General features: G+C 41.6%; 1 protein-coding gene across 3 annotated transcripts in view; it reads left to right on the top strand.

Annotated features, from left to right (window-relative positions):
* Positions 1–17,298, top strand: part of b4galt3l2.L (UDP-Gal:betaGlcNAc beta 1,4- galactosyltransferase, polypeptide 3 like 2 L homeolog) — a 63,362-nt gene that overhangs the window by 19,703 nt on the left and 26,361 nt on the right. Inside the window, exon 2 of one of the 3 annotated variants that reach the window (XM_018226640.2) lies at positions 6,522–6,571. The exons of the other annotated variants lie outside the window; for them this stretch is intronic. The gene's annotated coding sequence lies outside the window, so the exon portion shown is untranslated. The remainder of the gene's footprint in view (positions 1–6,521; positions 6,572–17,298) is intronic. 3 annotated transcript variants of the gene reach the window in all.

Raw genomic sequence — 17,298 nt, 5'->3', positions numbered from 1 at the left:
AATCCTTTTTAAAAATTTGGATTATTTGGATAAAATAGAGTCTATGGGAGACGGGCATTCCTTAATTCGGAGCTTTCTAGATAATCGGTTTCTGGATAACGCATCCTATACCTGTATTTAGTATTAGTTCAATGTGCAGTCCCTTCAGTAAGAACATGCTTTTATGGCACTGGGAGCAACATCCAAAGGGTTGGTGGCTGGAGATCACCGTCTACGGGTATATTTATCAAAGTAAATTTAGAGATCACCACAGTCCGCTAGAGTGAAATACCACCTCTCTCTATTCATTTCTATGGGATTTTTATAGGTGTATTTATCAAAGGATGACCTTTCACCCTTCAATAAATACATCTTTAAAAATCCCATAGAAATAAATGGAGAGTGGAGGTATTTCACTCTAGCGGACTGTGGTGATCTCAACTTCACTTTTTGATAAATATACCCCTATATGTTGGGGGTTGTAAGGCTCTTGAACAGTTGGGCCCCATAAAAATCTCTTGAAGGGCCACATTTGACCCTTGGACCTCTCGTTGGCCACCCCATGTTTAAGGTGAATGTACCAGCGTCTGATAGCCTGTGAGATTGACGTTGCTTGCACCAGTAAAGCATTCAGGTTATGAATATTGAATTGCAAGCCTTAATGTGATACCAGGCCTAAATTGACCGCATCCAGTCTCCAGTCAAAACAATATCTGGAAGTCAATTTGATTTCCATTAGAAGAGTAATATTAATGCAAGTCCCCGTGGGCTTTGTATCTTTCTTGCTGTAAAAGCCTTAATGCCTTCCTCTTCCTGGTGCTAATGACCCAATTCGTCATCCTTTTAAGAGTCCCCAGTTCACTATTAACTTGATGGCCCTGTAATTTTCAGACAATGATGCAATGCACTTTTACTGTTTATTCCTTCTCCTGAAAGAGAGATGGCTTTAAAAATGCTCCGATAAAGGAAAATGCTTTAATGTTTGCACACGTTCATTCCGTAATGTGGGACTAATAAGGGCTTTGCACATTTGGCGTTTTATTTACCGTTATTTGTAGGTCTTGTATAGAGCAAAATAGCTGATGTTTGGGAGTATAAGGTTCAGGGCACACAGGCAGATTCGGGGAGATTAGTCGTCCGGCGACAAATCTCCTCTTCTTCTTACCCTTCTCTTTAGGGTAAGGTCACACCTGGAGAGGGGAGATTTAGTCGCCCGGCGACTAATCGCCTCTTCCTTGGGACGACTAATCTCCCCAAACTGCCTTCCCGTCGGCTAAAATGTAAATTGCTGGCTGGATGGCACTCCGAGCAATTCGTTTTCCAAAGTCACAGAAGTTTCCTCGTGAGACGACTTCAGAAAACGAATCAATCCGAGTGCCATTGAGCCGGCGATTTACATTTTTGCCGACGGGTGGTAATTCAGGGAGATTAGTCGCCCTGAGGAGATTTGTCACCGAGCTCCTAATCTCCCCGAATCTGCCAGTGTGCCCTAACCCTAAGGGTAGGGCACATGGGGAGATTTAGTCGCCCGGTGACTAATCGCCTCTTCTTTGGGGGCGACTAATCTCCCCGAACGGCTTCCCCCTCTCTTCCGGCTGCTACTATGAGAAATCTCCTGCGGCATGGAAAACGAAACGCCGCGAGTGCCATGCCGTTGGCGGTTTTTCATAGTAGCAGCCAAAAGACGGGGAAGCCGTTCGGGAAGATTAGTCGCCCCAAGGAAGAGGCGATTAGTCGCCGGGCGACTAAATCTCCCCGAATCTCCAGGTGTGACCTTACCCTTAAAGCAGCTGATCTGGTATCTGTTTGGACTTTCCTATCTGATCTCATCGTTTTGACAACAGAACACAAACAATCTGAACAGCGGAATGTGAAAAAGAGCTTGTAAAGTTCTAATCTCTCCATCTTGTACAGTTTCCTTATGTGTAGTACTGGAATGTTCCAGAAACAGGCAAGCAATTTTAGTCTATTACATTTGCAGCATTTCAGATTTCGTTTGGCAGTCGTTTATGATGACGCAGTCAGGCAGGAGAGGTAAAATGGAAAAAAATACGAAGTTCTGGCAAGCCAAATGTGTTTTTGTATCATTAAAGGGGAACTAATGCGAAAATGAAGATTTAATACAAGGTTCAGCATACTGAAATTAGAAACCGTATTCTAAGTACAATCAATTAAATGTTCTGTACCGTTTTTGAAATAATCGAGTTTATCTTCACTATTCCTCTCTCAGCATTTTCCTCATTCTGTCTTCATTCAGGAGTTGGGTGTCAGATGATGAATGATCCAACATATCTTTTACGGGGGGGGGGGCTCCTTTTGCCTAGAAGATGTATCAGAACTCACCCTATTAAAATCACCAGACATCATGTCTCTCTACATGCAGGATTTGTGCAAAAGGCAGTTATTTTGTTAGATTGTGTTTGTATTGGAATCAGTTATTTGAGTGAGCTCTAATACATCTGCTAGGAAAGGAAGCCCCCCCTATTAGATGTATTAGATCATTCTAGAGTCCTGCATGGAACCAATTTCTAAGACCCGAACCCGCAGCCAGCGACCTGAACCGCAACCCGCATATTTACCCACTTTGATCCACTACCCGGACCGCTACTGCATTATCCGCAACCTGCCAACCACCATCAAACAGGAAGTGATGGTGCTGCAAACCGGAAGTAATGTCATCAAAAGTGGGCGGGACATAAACGCATTTTGTAAAACTTTAAAAGGAGTAAAATAGAGACAATATTACATAAGATGAGACCCTCAACCTGACCCGTGACTCCACAGACCCCCCGGATACTCGCACCTCTAAATCCTCCCCTCATTCTGCAGGGTGCCCGCTTTTTTTTATTGCGGTTTACCCGCCGATACCCGACTCGCTTCAGGACTCTAGATCATTCATATGACACCCAACTGCTGCATGAAGACATCAGACACCCAACAGAAGCTGAGAGATGGATAGTAAATATAAACTTGATTATTTCAGAAACAATGCAAAATATTTAATTGATTGTATTTAGAAAGCTTCTTATTTAAGTATGACGATGCATATGAAAAACAACTCAGGTAAGGCTTAGTCAGATAATAACAGGCTTGTAGTGTTGGGGTGTCCACTAAATAAACAGCATATAAATCAAGAAAAGAAAATGAAAGGGACTTATCCCCACACTACAAAAGCCTGAAAATTATGAAAATTGTATGAAAACAAATAAGTAACCAAAAATAAATAAGAAGCAATTTTTATTCACCACCATGCCATATTGAGAACAGTGAAGTTAAAACCATTTAAAATAATAAGCAGCGCTGCATATGGAAATGAAGGGATCCCTTCTATCAGGACAAAAACCCCAAAGCTGGTTATGTTAACCAACAAAGGGGAAAAAAAGGGTTAGCATGCTATCAAAAATTGTTTAGTAACAAAATTATGAAGAAATTCAGAGCAAGATGGTACATGTACGTTTTGCAATGCAATGGTTCAGTGAAATTCAATTAAATCAGTCCATCTTGATCCTAAAAAGAAAAAATTCCAATGTTCTGAGAGTACAGCATGTGAATATTCCCCTACTTGATTTATTCAAACGGATTGGCAAGGGTTCGGCGCTGCACTGGACGCAGGGGGTCCCTTCTTGGACTGCATTTTGGCGTGACTGGGAGAGGCTAAGGACTTTATCCACACACAGACGCCCCAAGGAAATACGGCCACATTCGTGAGCACAACCCGCCAGACGGTCTGTATATTTTCATTATTTATGAGGGCTACAGAACCGTCACAAGAGGCGGTGGACCTTGCGAACATTGGGAAATATTTGGGCAATATATGTGGTGAAATTTTACTCTGACGGATAATCGCCATTACTTTCCGGAGGCGAGCCAACCCTTTACCCTGGCCTATTGAAGCCCCAGCACGTCCATTAAGCATTAACCCTAGGATTGGAGCCCTTCAATTGTTGACCCTCCAACATCAGAGACTTAGGGGTCTTAACCCCTGCTTTCTTGCCAATCCGTTTGAATAAATCAAGTAGGGGAATATTCACATGCTGTACTCTCAGAACATTGGAATTTTTTCTTTTTAGGATCAAGATGGACTGATTTAATTGAATTTCACTGAACCATTGCATTGCAAAACGTACATGTACCATCTTGCTCTGAATTTCTTCATAATTTTGTTACTAAACAATTTTTGATAGCATGCTAACCCTTTTTTTCCCCTTTGTTGGTTAACATAACCAGCTTTGGGTTTTTTGTCCTGATAGAAGGGATCCCTTCATTTCCATATGCAGCGCTGCTTATTATTTTAAATGGTTTTAACTTCACTGTTCTCAATATGGCATGGTGGTGAATAAAAATTGCTTCTTATTTATTTTTGGTTACTTATTTGTTTTCATATAATTTTCAGGCTTTTGTAGTGTGGGGATAAGTCCCTTTCATTTTCTTTTCTTGATTTATAAGTATGACGATGGTTACATTACATTTTAATTTTCGCATTAGTTCCCCCCTTTAAAACATTTCTGCCTCGGATCATGTTTGCCTGAGAATTGAACTACAGCAACCTCTCGGAAGGGTTGCGGATCCAAAATTCTCTTTAGTTTCAGCATACGAGTCTGTGGCAAGAGGCAGAAAAGTTTCTTTTCATGATTCAGAGAATGGGGATATAAACATGGGCAAAATAAGCGAGGAGTCACTAGTTTGAGGTTTCCCTCGGGGTGTGCATGTGAAGTTTATCTGTACAGTAGTGATGTGCGGGGCGAGAAAAACTCGACTCACACCCGAACCTGCCCATACCCGCCTTCTTCCCTCTATTTATATAGAACTAACCCACCAATGACCTCACAAAAGGGGCGTGTCTATAAAACAGGAAGCCAGCAGTGAGCTCAAACCACCAAAACTTTATTTGGCTATTTATGTTCTTAGTTGTTTTAAGTGATTCTTAAATTAACGTAATATCCAAGGTTGCAGTTGGATTAGTTTAGGCATTTCTGTATTTTGCATATATGTGAGTGTATAGATAGGTCTACAAATTGCCGCTCTGCACTTGGCCCAAACCCGCCGCTCTGCACCTGGCCCTAACCCGCCGCTCTGCACCTGGCCCTAACCCGCCGCTCTGCACCTGGCCCTAACCCGCCGCTCTGCACCTGGCCCTAACCCGCCGCTCTGCACCTGGCCTTTACCCGCCGCTCTGCACCTGGCCTTTACCCGCCGCTCTGCACCTGGCCCTAACCCTCCACTGTGCACCTGGCCCTTACCCACCGCTCTGCACCTGACCCTAACTTGCTGCTTCGCTTCCCATTATATACCCGCTTCTGACCCACCCCTGTCTATGATGTCACAGATGGGGCAGGGCAAGCACACTAAATAGCCGCCAGCAGAAGTGGTGCATACTGAACCCAGCAGACCTGCGTAGTGTGAATTATTTTGAGGGGTTGAAATTGATGGGCTTTTGACTTTTTTTACAATCCAGATTTGCTGTTGAAGCTGCCCATATAAATTCATATCCAATCGTTGTACAGCAAACATTCTGATATCGATCATGTGTTTTACTAATGAGTGCTGTTCTTAGATCTACCAGGCAGCTGTTATCTTGTGTTAGGGAGCTGTTATCTGGTTACCTTCCCATTGTTCTGTTGATGGCCTACTAGGGTGAAAGGGAGGGTGTGATATCACTCCAACTTGCAGTACAGCAGTAAAGAGTGACTGAAGTTTATCAGAGCATAGGTCATATGACTGGGGGCAGCTGGGAAACTGACAATATGTCTAGCCCCATGTCAGATTTCACACTTAAATATAAAAAACGGAAAGTATGCAAAGGGGTTTAGTGTATGGTGGACAAGGCCAGGGAAGACTACAACACACCCAGCATGGGCTGTTCCATAGAGTAAACTTAATGTTATCGGCCAATATTGGTCTTCTTGTTATGACTGGCTACAATCTTCCTACGACTACCAGAAATACTGTGTAGACATCAGCCATCCTCATCATTGTGACTGTAATAACAAGCAGTGATTTCCGTTCTGTGATCATATCATTCTACCTTCATGGCCAATGACCATGTCCTTCAGCTGTAGGGCACATCAAAAAACCCGACTGAGAGCAATCTCTATCCCAAATAACCATCTCTTTACTTTTATTCCTTTCTCTGTGCTGGATACATTTGTTCGTTTTCCGTACGCAGATGGTGGCAGCTTAGATATTTTTAGCCGTTTATCTCCTCAAAACGTTTTCTGCCGATACTGTATCCGAGTCGCAGCTGTTTCACCTTGGCCTTCCAGTAAATCTGTTGGGTCGGACGTAAGGTTTATAACAGAGATGCTCCTGACTGCCATGTGCAGTCAGTACAGTAAGAACAGGCAGTTGCATCTTTGTTACCACTAAAACAGACACCTTTTCTATTGGTCTGACAAGCTTTTCCCATGCCTCATGGGTCTGGATTATCTTCTGCACTGTGTGACTTCATTTTCTACTGGTTTTATCATCTCTACGTCTGGTCTGAATACGTTCCAGCCTTTAGTACAGTCGTTTCTAATGTGTGGCCTAATCCTTTCTTATAGGAACTATAATATCAGTTTATCCGCTGAATTTCCTGCTGGCCTGCAGCAGGGTAAGTATTATTATCTCTGCATTACATATGTGATTTCATAATAAATGAATGTGAAGAGGTGGCTCGATGGGCTTATGTTGTATCAGTAAGTAAGATTAGGCTGCGTTCCCTGAACTTTGTTCTATGCATTTGCATATTTATCCGAAAGAATGGATAGGTTCAGGCAGGTCTGACTGAAGAGCATCATAATTATGTATTCTGTCACTCTGCATTAAAGGCTGAGATAAGTACATTCCAGTATTCACAGATTCCCAACTGTCATTTTTAATTTACAGATATTCAGATTTAGTGGGATGTTCTTTCAGATTTAGTGGGATGTTCTTTGTATCTAGACAGCTGGGCGAGTTATACAGGTCTGGGAACTCTTGACTTTCACGCATGTATTATAAGGGATAATGTACCCCCTACTGTAAATGATAAGGATATTAGAAGTCACTGAGGGGTTGTTCTGTGACCATATAAAGGCACAAGACTGCAGGCTGAGTTATACAGGGAACTCTGAGTATCACTCATGTATTATAAGGGATAATGTACCCCCTACTGTAAATGATAAGGATATTAGAAGTCACTGAGGGGTTGTTCTGTGACCATATAAAGGCACAAGGCTGCAGGCTGAGTTATACAGGGAACTTTGAGTATCACTCATGTATTATAAGGGATAATGTACCCCCTACTTTAAATGATAAGGATATTAGAAGTCACTGAGAGGTTGTTCTGTGACCATATAAAGCAGGGGTCCCCGACCTTTTTTACCTGTGAGCCACATTTAAATGTAAAAAGAGTTGGGGAGCAACACAAGCATGAAGAAGTCCCTTGGGGTGCCAAATATGGGCTGTGATTGGCTATTTGGTAGCCCCTATGAGGACTGGCATTACACTTAGTTTTTATGCAATTAAAACTTGATTTCAAGCTTGAAATTCAAAAATAAGCACCTGCTTTGAGGACCCTGCGAGCAACATCCAAGGGGTTGGAGAGCAACATGTTGCTCACGAGCTACTGGTTGGGGATCACTGATATAAAGGCACAAGGCTGCAGGCTGAGTTATACAGGGAACTCTGAGTATCACTCATGTATTATAAGGGATAATGTACCCCCTACTGTAAATGATAAGGATATTAGAAGTCACTGAGGGGTTGTTCTGTGACCATATAAAGGCACAAGGCTGCAGGCTGAGTTATACAGGGAACTCTGAGTATCACTCATGTATTATAAGGGATAATGTACCCCCTACTGTAAATGATAAGGATATTAGAAGTCACTGAGGGGTTGTTCTGTGACCATATAAAGGCACAAGGCTGCAGGCTGAGTTATACAGGGAACTCTGAGTATCACTCATGTATTATAAGGGATAATGTACCCCCTACTGTAAATGATAAGGATATTAGAAGTCACTGAGGGGTTGTTCTGTGACCATATAAAGACACAAGGCTGCAGGCTGAGTTATACAGGGAACTCTGAGTATTACTCATGTATTATAGGGGATAATGTACCCCCTACTGTAAATGATAAGGATATTAGAAGTCACTGAGGGGTTGTTCTGTGACCATATAAAGGCACAAGGCTGCAGGCTGAGTTATACAGGGAACTCTGAGTATCACTCATATATTAAAAGGGATAATGTACCCCCTACTGTAAATAAGTATATTAGAATTCACTCAGTGGTTCTATGACCATATAAAGGCACAAAAACACATTTGTTTCCATGACAGTATCCCTTTAAATAACAGGAGGCAAAAGGATAAGGCGGTTGTGCTACTAAAGCAGAAACCTCTTGACTGAATAAATATACAATATATAATTTCCCCAAGCAACAAGATGTGAGCCTTTGCCTGCTCCCTTAAGTGATCATGCATACAGGAAGATCCATAAATATTTGAATGGACTTTTTTTCTAATTTTGGTTCTGTACATTACCGCAATAACTTTTAAATGAAACGACTCTTACTTGTGGTAATGTACAGAACCAAAATTGGAAAAAAAAATTGTCTGTCCAAATATTTATGGACCTAACTGTAAATGAGTGTGATGAACAAATGGCGGTTTCACGTTTTCAGCATAAGCTAAGCTCAATCAAGCATGAGAGCCAAGCTGCCCCTGTTAATAACATGTGCAGAAACCCATCAGAGCTGGGAAGGTGTAAGTGTAGCTGGATGGAAAAACCCTCCGCTCTCCAAGCAATTGCCTGTTTTTGCTGCCAGGAACCGGGCGCGGGATGGCTCTTCATTTTCAGATTACATAGAATACCCTAAATGACAATATAAAAATACAAAGATAGGACCTTTTCTCCAGAATCCTCGGAACCTGGGACTTTTCAGTTAATGGATCTTAACGCTTAACATAATTTGGATCTTCATACCTTGTCTACTAGAAAATCATGTAAACATTAAATAGTTGTCTTGTGGACGTGCCGGGATTGGCTTCCACATTGTTTCTGGTTGCTGTTTGGAAGTGGTTTTTAGGGTTAAAAAATATACCTCAATTATGAACCAAGTTTTAAAGGAGAACTAAAGCGTAACTAAAGAAGTAGCTAGAAATGTTGTACAATATGTTTTGTGCTTCTGTACCAGCCCAAGATGGTGACCCCCTGTGACAAGTTTGAAGTCCTGGATCATTGCTGCTATTGACAAGCTCAAACTTTAGCCTCGTGCAATAAGTTCACTATATAAAATATGGCAGTTTTAGCCCTATTCGTTTTTAGCATTTAGTTCTCCTTTAACTTATGTGTCGTTACTGCAAAAATTGGGATTCGGCATACGTGTCCAGCATTGGCAAGGCTGCAATCCACCTGTCACTGCTCAAACAGAGCACCAGAGCATTTTCTGGCCGAATACTGACTCGGAGCTTTCTCTGCCAGCATTTTAACATTTTTTTATACAGGTGCAGAGTTGTGATATGTGGCACAGGGCTGGAACTAGGGGTAGGGAGAGTAGGCGGCAATAGCATGGGGGGATGCAACGGCATACGGGTTGCAGGCATACCTCCCAACTGTCCCTTTTTCGGAGGGACAGTCCCTCTTTTGACAGCTCAACCTGCAGTCCCTCATTTGTACTGAAAAGTCCCTCTTTTCTCTGCACTGAACAGCCAGAAAAAGAAACAAAGTTTCTCACTTAATTGGCTTTTAGCAGAGAGCCCAGAACAGCTAACGGGTGCAAATAAGATACTTTGTAACAATTTTGAGACACAAAAACAGTTTAGATAAGGAGAAACATTTTCAAACTTTCATAACCTGCCAAATTTTGTAAAACAAACATGGTAATTAGGGGGTGTGGCCACAGAAAGGGGTGTGGTCAAAAAATTGCTGCGCTACATGCGGACAAATTTTTTTTGTCCCTCTTTTTACTTCCAAAATGTTGGGAGGTATGGTTGCAGGTAGAAGTTCCAGGTGCGGGTATACACGCTGGTAGGCGGTTCTGCAGGTCGGGCTGCGGTCTTCTCAATAGCGCTAGTTACTCCTTTTTTCTGATCGTGCGGATAAGGTACTTGGGGGTTAGGTAGCGGGTCCAAGCAGGTAAGAATGCGGGTTGCGGGTATGGGTTCCAAAAAATGGACCCGCGCAGAACTCTAATATGGGTTGCAATTGTAGGTCAGTGGAGCAGGGAATACGAGCAATCGGCAGTCACGGCATAGAGGTCTCAGGAATGGAAGAAGTGAGGGGAGGGGCTTGTGACTAATCGGCAGTTGCAGGGTGGGATGGCTGTGTGGCAGGAATTGGTCGGCAGTTGAATTGAGTTCAGAGCAAACAATGGGTGCAGAGCTTCCCTATTGCTCACATCAGATGATCTACAGAAGGATGAATGCCTCTGAGACGCCTGAAAGAAATGTTCTGGTGTGATATAGAAATGCAGTTGTGCAGAGAATAAACACAAAAGGCTTATTGCGCTGATGTGCTGTATATAGACAGGTGTGAAAGAGCCGACCCCGCATTGCTTTGCATTGTCAAAAAGGCCACGTAGGTGCCGGGGTGGTGGAAACTGTGTGATGACAGCAGGTGAAGCAGTTCAAGTAAAATGTATTTCTGCACCTTTCCACTGAATTAAACCATATGTTCCTGGCGGATAAAAGAACAATTCAGCCACCTATTGATATTGGACAGAAAATGCAGTGTAAGGGGGTCAAAATCAGTGTTTCATCAACTGCCATGTCTCACATTGGCCTTAAAGGAGAACTAAAGCTCAACTAAAGAAGTAGACTACAAATGTTGTACATTATGCGCAGATTTATCAAGGGTCAAATTGAAAATTCTAATTTTCACATTTTTTTATGGTCAAAACTGTCAAATTTGACTAGGACAAACGAGAGAAAGTTGTGCTCACCACTAATTTTTAAAACCATTAGGCGGGGGGCAATGAGGTTGTGACCACAAAATTAACATAGACAAAAACAAGAGTCCTCTGCACTCAACCCATTATCAATATATTTAAGACATTGAGACATTTTGTGCCTTACCCTTTATGGTCAGGCCACACTGGGCGTTTTGGGGAGATTTGGTCGCCTGGCGACTAATCGCTTCGTTTTTGCGGCGACCAATCTCCCCAAACGCCTTCCCTCACTCTGCGCCGGCTAAAATGAAAAAACGCCGACGCTAATCACACGCGGCGATTCGTTTTCCGAAGTCGCCATTGACTTCGGTAAACGAATCACCGCGTGTGATTAGCGCCGGCGTTTTTTCATGTGAGTGTCACAGACCCTTTCCAAGATGGTGACCCCCTGTGACAAGTTTGAAGTCCTGGATCATTGCTGCTATTGACAAGCTGAAACTTTAGCCTCGTGCAATAAGTTCACTATATAAAATATGACATTTTTAGCCACATTAATTTTTAGGGATTAGTTCTGTTTTAAGGCAGTGGCACACATGTTGACTTCGGACATTTTTATATCCTCCTTTTCAGAAGCCCAAATGCACTAGCCATACTAATGGGAACTGCCCCTTATATTGTATTATTTTCTCTTAACTGACTTATGTCATTTTTCCAGTTCAGTAGCCATTCTTTTGCATGTGTTGGGTGTGCTAAAGGTGAATACACAACCGGCCCTGGTTACACATAACAATCATTCCGCAGGCAACAAAACCGTTGCACCCAAGTTTATTTTTATCCCTGACGAAACCCTCGTTATTTTCAGATGTTCTTTCCCATTTTTGTACCTTTGTCTTACTTGTTTGATTTGTTGTAACAAGAAAAAACGTGGCCCCGTCACACGGGGTTATTCTATATCAGGTGTAAAAGGAACTCATGTGAGTGGCGAATATGCATAACAGGTATGGGATATGTTATCTGGAAAAACCCCTTTATCCAGAAAGCTCTGATTTACAGAAAGGCCGCCTCCCATAGGCTCCATTATAATCAAATAATCCAAATGGATTAAATTTTAAAATGATTAACTTTTAGTAGATTTAGGGGCAGATTTATCAAAGATCGAAGTAAAGATTATTGAATTGAGTAAAAAGGCTGAACTTGATGGACATGTGTCTTTTTTCAACCTAACTTACTATGTTATAGGGATGCACTAAATCCAGGATTCGTTTCGGGATTCGGCCAGGATTCAGCCTTTTTCAGCAGGATTCGGCCGAATCCTTCTGCCTGGCTGATCTGAATCCTAATTTGCATATGCAAATTAGGGATGGAAATCACTTGACTTTTTGTCAGAAAATGAGGAAGTAAAAGATATTTTCCCCTTCCCACCCCTAATTTGCATATGCAAATTCGGAAATAGTTCGGTATTCTGCCAAATCTTTCAAGAAGGATTCGGGGTTCCGCCGAATCCAAAATAGTGGATTCGGTGCATCCCTATTGTGTTACTATGAATTTCGAGCTAATTTTTGTATATTTCGACTAGGCAATAATCCAAATTCGATTCGAATTAAAAATCGAAAATTAGAATTTTGAAATTTATCATGTACTGTCTATTTAAAAATTCGACTTCCACCATTCACCAGCTAAAACCCGCCGAATTACTGTTTTAGCCTATGGGGGACCTCCTAGTTGGAGTCAATTGGTGGACTTGGAAAAAAATTTTTTGGAAAACTTTGAATCGACTGCGATATTACTTTGATTCGTATGATTCAAATTCAATCGAAAATGGACCTATTCGGCCAAAAAAAAAACAAAAAACTTTGATTTCATTTCGGGTTGGTCTATTTGAATTTTGAAGTTTTTCAAATTCGAAATTCAGCCCTTGATAAATCTGCCCCATGAGGTATGAAGGTCCAAATTATGGATCCGTTATCCGGAAAACCCAGGTCCTGAGCATTCTGGATAACAGGTCCCATACCTGTACAGGGTTTAAATAAGTTCATTCTTGTGTTTAAAGGACCAGGAACACTTAAAAGTACTAATTCTTTTTTTGTTTGTTTTGCATTTTGCTTTCTGTGTGTTTATCCAGCGCTTACAGGTGAGCTGTTTCCAGTACCCGTACTATGAGAAATCTTTTCCATCCACACGGTTCGTCACACATAATGAAAGGTGTTGAAGTTTTTGTCGCCATTGGCTGCCCTGTTGCTTTTCAGCGTCAGCCAGAGACCGTGCAGTTCAGTGAGTTCAGGTGACAGGGGCAGACTTGCACTTGATTTAATTCCAAAGCTCAGATCTGCAGACAAGTCATTCAAAATACACACAGAATAATAAACGGACCATTCGCAATTTTGGCTTATTATAGGCAAAGTCATTCATAATACAGTTAGGTCCATAAATCTTTGGACAGACAATTTTTTTTCTAGTTTTGGTTCTGTACATTACCACAATGAATTTTAAATAAAACTCAGATGCAGTTGAACTGCAGACTTTCAGCTTTAATTCAGTGCGCTGAACAAAAAGATTGCATAAAAATGTGAGGGACTAAGGGCTCTTACTGACGAGCGTTTTTACCTGAGCTCCCCTGCGTTCAGTTTTTCTGCGTTCAGCCGCAGGGGAGCGCAGGAATAGACGCATTACATTTTTTCCAATGGGGTTGTACTCACACAGGCGCGTGTAGGCACCGAACGCAGGAAAAATGCAGCATGTTGCGTCTCAACCTGCGTTCCGCGCCTACACGTGCCTGTGTGAGTACAGCCCCATTGGAAAAAATGTAATGCGTCTATTCCTGCGCTCCCCTGCGGCTGAGCGCAGAAAAACGGAACACAGGGGAGCGCAGGGAAAAACGCTCGTCAGTAAGAGCCCTAAAGCCTTTTTTTTAACACACTCACTTCATTTCAGGGGCTCAAAAGTAATTGGACAAATGAAAACACTGAAAATAAAATTTTATCACTTCTAATACTTGGTTGAAACCCTTTGCTGGCAATAATGGACATCACCAGATTCTGGGTTTCCTCCTGTTTAATGCTCTGCCAGGCATTTACTGCAGCCGCTTTCACTTGCTGTTTGTTTGTTTGTGGGCCTTTCTGTCCCAAGTTTAGTCTTCAACAAGTGAAATGCAGCTCAATTGGCTTCAGATCAGGTGACTGACTTGGCCATTCAACAATATTCCACTTCTTTGCTTTAATAAACTCCTGGGTTGCTTTGGCTGTATGTTTTGGGTCATTTTGAAACACCTGCCAATCAATGTGACTGCATTTAGCTGTATTTGAGCAGACAGTGTCTCTGAAGAGCTCACAATTCATTCTTGTGCTTCTGTCCTGTGTCACATGATGGATAAACACTAGTGTCCCAGTGCCACTGGCAGCCATGCACCCCAAGCCATCACACTGCCTCCCAAATCTTTTATACATCATGTGCTATGCTTTGGATCATGAGCTCTTCCACGCCTTCGCCATACTTTTTTATTGCCATCATTCTGCTAGAGCAGTGATCCCCAACCAGTAGCTCGTGAGCAACATGTTGCTCTTCAACCCCTTGGATGTTGCTTCCAGTGGCCTCAAAGCAGATGATTATTTTTAAATTCCAGGCTTGAAGGCAAGTTTTGGTTGTATAAAAACCAGGTGTACTGCCGAATAGAGCCTCAATGTAGGTTGACAATCCACATAGGGGCTTCCAAAATGGCCAATCACAGCCCTTATTTGGCATCCCAAGAACATTTTTCATGCTCGTGTTGCTCCCCAACTCCTTTTACTTCTGAATGTTGCTCACGGGTTCAAAACGTTGGGGATCCCTGTGCTAGAGGTTGATCTTCGTTTTATCTGTCCAAAGAATGTTTTTCCAGAACTGTGCTGGCTTTTTTATATATTTTTTTTTTTTTTTTTTAGCAAAGTCCAATCTTTCTATTGTTGATGCTTATAAGTGGCTTGTACCTTGCACTGCCCCCTCTGTATTTACTTTCATGCAGTCTTCTCTTTATGGTAGACTTGGTTATGGATTCTCTACCTCCTGGAGAGTGTTGTTCACTTGTTTGGCTGTTGTGAAGGGGTTTCTCTTCACCATGGAAATGATTCTGAGATCATCCACCACTGTTGTCTTCCGTGGACGTCCAGATCTTTTTGCGTTGCTGAGTTCAGTGATTTCTTTCTTTCTCCGGATGTACCAAACTGTAGATTTGCCACTCCTAATATTGTAGCAATTTCTCGGATGGGTTTTTCCTGTTTTTGCAGCTTAAGGATGGCTTGTTTCACATGTATGGAGAGCTCCTTTGACCGCATGTTGTCTGTTCCACATACACCCCCCCCCCCTCAAATCAACTCCAGGGCTTTTATCTGCTTCATTGATAATGACATAAAGGAATTGCCCCCACCTGCCCATGAAATAGCCTTTGACTCAATTGTCCAATTACTTTTGAGCCCTTGAAATGAAGTGATTGTGTTAAAAAAAGGCTTTAGTTCCTCACATTTTTATGCAATCTTTTTGTTCAACCCACTGAATTAAAGCTGAAAGTCTGCAGTTCAACTGCATCTGAGTTGTTTCATTTAAAATTCATTGTGTTCATGTACAGAACCAAAATTAGAAAAAATGTGTCTCTGTCCAAAGATTTATGGCCCTAACTGTATAAAAGGGGTTCTGCATAATAAAAATAAAACTTAATTCCGATATATGCTCATTGTTCAGTGGTTATTTGTAATTGTACATGTAAAGTGAGACCCCAATTGTACGTACCCTCATTTTACAGCTTCCCGGATTTTAAAGGAATACTGTCATGGGAATTTTTTTTTTTTCCAAAATGCGTCGGTTAATAGTGCTGCTCCAGCAGAATTCTGCACTGAAATCCATTTCTCAAAAGAGCAAACAGATTTTTTTATATTTAATTTTGAAATCTGACATGGGGCTAGACATTTTGTCAGTTTCCCAGGTGCTCCCAGTCATGTGACTTGTGCTCTGATAAACTTCAGTCACTCTTTATTGCTGTACTGCAAGTTGGAGTGATATCACCCATTCCCTTTCCCCCCCCAGCAGCCTAACAACAGAACAATGGGAAAGTAACCAGATAGCAGCTCCCTAACACAAGATAACAGCTGCCCGGTAGATATAAGAACAACACTCAATAGTAAAATCCAGGTCCCACTGAGACCCATTCAGTTACATTGAGTAGGAGAAACAACAGCCTGCCAGAAAGCAGTTCCATCCTAAAGTGCTGGCTCTTTCTGAAATCACATGACCAGGCAAAATGACCTGAGATGCACCTACACACCAATATTACAACTAAAAAAATACACTTGCTGGTTCAGGAATTAAATTTTATATTGTAGAGTGAATTATTTGCAGTGTAAACAGTGTCATTTAGAAATAAAAACATCATAAAAATTATGACAGGATCTCTAAGTATGTTTTGCTGCATTTTGCATCATAATTTTCCCCATTTTCCCCTGTGAATGTAATTCCCTCCCCACACATTTTGTGGTTTTTCTTTTGTAGTTTCCGCTGTTTTACTGGAAAAACCCTGATTTTACATGCCCTGTTTTATGGTTTTGTGGATTTTACTCCCATTTTTTTTCCAGTTCCTTGGAGAAAGTAAAATCAGGATTTGACTGGAATTCGTATTGAAATTAGCATCAGTCTGCCCGTTTATATTCTCTGCTGGCTTTGACTAATGAAACTATGTAGCAGAGGCCGGCTGATTTTCATATCTGGAGGAAACGGACTATATTGTTCAGTGGTTAGCGATTAATGTCACACATAACCAAAACTGCGAAGAATTTCTGAGAAATATGACTTGGAGCAGTGCTTAGAATGATCTGCAATAAAATTTGAGCAACTAAGTTAATAGTTACCTGGCTCCATAGCACTTTATTGTGTATGACTTTTGTTTATCAAGGCACAGAAATTGTTTGTGTTTATATAAACACAGCTCTTGTGTCTCTATAAAGCTATAGCTTCAGGGTAAGAGGAATCTTTACTGTGTCCCAAAACCACCCCCAGTGCCAGGTGTCTCCCCAGGTGCTTAAAGGAACAATAAAACCAAAAAATAAAAGCGGTTTAAAGTAATAAAAATATAACGTAGTGTTGCTCTGCACTGGTAAAACTGGTGTATTTGCGTCAGAAACTCGACAGTTTGCAATTTCAGCAATCGGTTTTTATCCTACCATTCAGTTAACCTTTAGTATGTTCTAGAATGCCCAATTTCAACCAACTTTTCAGTTGGATTTCATTTATTATTTTGTATAGTTTTTGATTGATGTGCCTTCTGATTCTTTACAGCTTTCAAATGGGGGTCACTGACCCCATCTAAAAAACAAATGCTCTGAAAGGCTAAATACATTTATTGTTATTGCTACTTTTTATTACACCAGTTTCTATTCAGGCCTCTCCTATTCATATTCCAGTCTCTTATTCATATCAATGCATGGTTGCTAGGGGAATTTGGACCCTA

The sequence above is a fragment of the Xenopus laevis genome, chromosome 7L, assembly GCF_017654675.1.
Source record: "Xenopus laevis strain J_2021 chromosome 7L, Xenopus_laevis_v10.1, whole genome shotgun sequence".
In the NCBI taxonomy this organism is placed as follows: domain Eukaryota; kingdom Metazoa; phylum Chordata; class Amphibia; order Anura; family Pipidae; genus Xenopus; species Xenopus laevis.
The sequence above is the reverse complement of the archived record's forward strand: the minus strand, read 5'-3'. Positions and strand labels throughout refer to the sequence as shown.